Source organism: Triticum urartu, chromosome 6 (genome assembly GCF_003073215.2).
Source record: "Triticum urartu cultivar G1812 chromosome 6, Tu2.1, whole genome shotgun sequence".
NCBI classification, from domain to species: Eukaryota; Viridiplantae; Streptophyta; class Magnoliopsida; order Poales; family Poaceae; genus Triticum; species Triticum urartu.
Window position 1 is genome coordinate 149,933,435 of NC_053027.1, and position 3,898 is coordinate 149,937,332.

Below are 3,898 nucleotides of genomic sequence, written 5' to 3' on the forward strand. Positions count from 1 at the left end.
TTGCATAATCTCATAGTCATAGGAACATGTATAAGTCATGAAGAAAGCAATAGCAATAAACTAAACGATCAAGTGCTAAGCTAACGAAATGGGTCAAGTCAATCACATCATTCTTCTAATGATGTGATCATGTTAATCAAATGACAACTCATGTCTATGGTTAGGAAACATAACCATCTTTGATCAACGAGCTAGTCAAGTAGAGGCATACTAGTGACACTTTGTTTGTCTATGTATTCACACATATATTATGTTTCCGGTTAATACAATTCTAGCATGAATAATAAACATTTGTCATGATATAAGAAAATAAATAATAACTTTATTATTGCCTCTGGGCATATTTCGTTGATAATTTGCTTCAGGTCCTTCTCCTTCAAAACAACTATACCCGTCGCTCGCTCCCGTTCCCCTCTCTCGTCGACGGTGGCGGCTGCCCAGATCGGCAGATCTGTTGCTTCCCTGGTCGACGACGGCTACTCCCACGCCACCTGTTCCCTGCCTCCTCCCTTCTTACTCCGGTATCCAAGTCGCTTGGATCCGTCCCTAGGGCAGCCCAACATCGCGCTGCGCATTGTCGTCAGGGATCTGGTCACCGCCGCCATGGCCTCCTCCTCCCTGGTGGCCGCGGGCGCCCTGGACGGTCAACTCACATTCCTATATCTGTAGGGCAAGCTAGTAGAGGTCAAGTGCATGGTGATGTTGCCATAGCCCCCTCCTCCCTGGTGGTCCTAGATCCAGCAATAGCTCACCGGAGGCCAGCCGGCGGTGCTCGATCTCGCCTCATTCGCCTCGCAGGCTCGACAGCAAGGTCAGCTCCGTTTCTCCCACTCCCCCCCTTCTCCCTCCTATAGTTTCATATTGTATACTGCTCCTAAGTATTAAGAAATATTACTATATCCGGCCAGGGTATAATGTTATGAACTTATGATGCAAAACCATTTTGAGTACCATATATGGATTGAAACTATGATCCTTGTAGCACCGCTAGGAATGCATAACCATTGGTCGGTAATGGTTCAGACCTTCAGTTATACACTGGTGGCTCGATAACTGAACATTCATTTGTTATATATAATGGACGTGAAGCAAGAAAATTGGCTATATTCACCCAAGCTACTTACAGATCATGTCACTTAGAACCACCGTATTTCCTATACCTACTCTCTAGTGTACTTGCAAAATATCTTGAGTCATCAACTGGACGAATGGGCCCAATAGAAGTGCAGAATACAAGGCTAAACCACAAAAAACTGCAGGTCAGGTGGACTGCCAAAATAAATTCAGTTATCGATCCAATCATGCTTGTCTCAGTGTTGCGTAGGCGCAAAATCAGTCAGAATAGATAACCGGGGGCCATGGAGTCTGTCTCGCTAGCTCAGATATGACAGTGGCTAGCTATTCTGACAGTTCACTTTATGTGTGCATCCATGGCGAGGGGCTCGACGGTCACCATGACTGGGTGATGTTAGTTGCTTGGGGAATTAAGGGACTCAGAGAGAGAGAGAGAGAGAGAGAGAGAGAGAGAGAGAGCATATCCATTATTCATTTCAAAGATCATTAACTGAGATATTATTGCTGTTGTAAGACAAGTAGGACTTTGAGATTGCAGAGGTTGAGTAAGTATATCATTCTTGTTTTCAGTTTGCATTACATTGTAACCTTTCACCTGTAAAAAAATAAGACTCTCATTGTGTGTACCTTCTAATTTGCAACCTATATATTATTTGAGCACTACATGAATAAATGCTTATTGGAGCCCGGTTATGATCGAGCCTGAAGCCAAAATAAAATAGAATCAATGACAGTGGTAGAATCACTACAACGACGCAGATGAACTGGTGAAAAATAACATTTTGATCAGAATTTTTATACTAGAAAATGGTTAAGTACGTAAAGGGTTACATGATTCAAGCTAATGTTGCAGAAAACTGGTTGAGCAATTGAATTTTCAAAATCTGCTACACTTTAATTGGTTTGCACAATGTGAAGTGGCTTACTTTGTCCATTCTGTGATAAGAGTTATTCATCTTCACCATACCACTAACAGAGGAAAAATGTTTCCTTGTAGTAGCCGTGAACTTGTGTCCAATTATTATTGAAGCAAGACTTTTTTTTTGAATCTCTAGTTTCTACATACAAAAACAGGAGTTTCTACATACAAGAACAGGAAATGCTTCTCTTCCATGTATTTGACTCATGTTTTTGCTTTGGATCTAGTGCAAATGTGCCTTTGTGCCATCGTAATATATATATTTGTTTGCTTGCTTTTAGAGTTCCGTTTTTCCTTTCTTAGAAGGCAAGCAGTATTTTTTTCCTGCTACGCAGTGTCCAGATTTGTTCCTTCTTATTTCAATGTATTGTTGATCCATATTTAAGTACACTTACATGTCTTCTGCTCAAAACTGAATGATTTTTTTGGTGCCATCTTTTCCAGTACATGAAGATTGATGAGCAAAATGCACTATAACTGGAGGCGAAAGGGAATAACTTTTCTTTTATGTGCAATCAGATAACAAACCCGATGCAAGCTTTGGTAGCAATGCTTATTCAGCGGGGATCACTTCAGTCCATACTCAGGGCTCGCTGTTCATGTACTAGAAAATGATCATCTCATGTTATGTACAAGTTATATATGTATGTCTCTTGTGTACTCAAATTTGGATGGATGTCATACACTCAAATATTTCTGGCTAGGATGATCCACTTGGACATGTATTCAAAAATTTGTGCTTCACATTTACTCGTATATATGTGTCTGGGGTGGTCCAGCTTGGGATTTACTAGGAACAGAATGGCCTGATCCGGCTTGGGATTTACAAGGAACGGAATGGCCAACGCCGTGGAAATCTGAAGTTGTCCAGATTGGATATGAGAAAGTTAGGGTTGTTACTGCAAAAGGTCATGTTTTATCTCTAACTGTCTGTAGAGGGGTTTTCATCAACTGTACTTAAGTGGCCTGAGGGACCTCCACTCCTATCTGTGCCGTCCATATTCAATCCAATAGCTGGGATCCTTTTTTCTATTCTTCTACCATAAGCCCAGATTCTATACTAGTCCCTCCCACATCAGCGATTGAAACAGGTCGATGAAACTGGACAGCTAATTTCGTTGACAGACTTCGTAAAGTCTCAGTCGACTGAGTTTTAGCGTTCCCCTATTACGTAGGTATCGGCCAACCATCCGCCGTCTGTCTACTAAGGGGTGCTCCCATCGCCACTCGCACGATCATGCCCATGGCCTTTTTTCCCCTCCCTGCTCCTCCTCCACACCTCCTCAGAGAAACTAAGGAGTGCTACATGCTACAACCAACATTGCAAATTGCTACTACCGACGTCCCATCCAGCTACAACAGACGTCTGGTTTGCTACAAACAGTATCGTGAAATGCTACAACCGGCAATGGTACTGGTACAAGATGCTACAGTGGTCGAGGGCCGTGCACGAGGACGAGGACGACGATGCGCCGCGGCAGCTGCCAGGCTGCGGATGAGGATTTTTCATGCTGGAACCGGTGAGGATTCATGCTACAAGCTCCATGGATCGGGTTTTGTCGAGCGCGAGGAGGAGGTCTTGTGAGGACAGCAAGCGGCGGCGGTGCTTCGGACTCGGTCGCCTCGTGGGGGGTCGACGGTGCTCGCTGCATCCTCCGCCTCTCTCGCTCCTATGCGCGGCGCTGCAATCTTTTCAGGAAGACGATGGAGAAGAAGGACGAAGCGAGGAGGCAATCCAACGGCTAGCAGTTTAGGAATCATAAGGTCCTTGGTGGACCGGCCGAATTGTTGCGCCGGTGCGAGCACTGCCAAAAAAAGCAGTCTCGGTTCTACCCCAAGTCATTCTCTCTCTTCTCCCAGACAACAAATCCATCTTTTTATTCAACCTATATTAATTTAAATCAA

At 43.9% G+C, this 3,898-nt stretch overlaps 1 long non-coding RNA gene across 1 annotated transcript; it reads left to right on the forward strand.

The window, feature by feature from the left end:
* The first annotated feature begins 359 nt into the window (after positions 1 to 359).
* On the forward strand, positions 360 to 2,739 carry LOC125517451. Its single transcript, XR_007287612.1, has 2 exons — positions 360 to 811; positions 2,438 to 2,739. It is a non-coding gene; the product is annotated as an uncharacterized LOC125517451 (long non-coding RNA).
* The last annotated feature ends 1,159 nt before the right edge of the window (positions 2,740 to 3,898 follow it).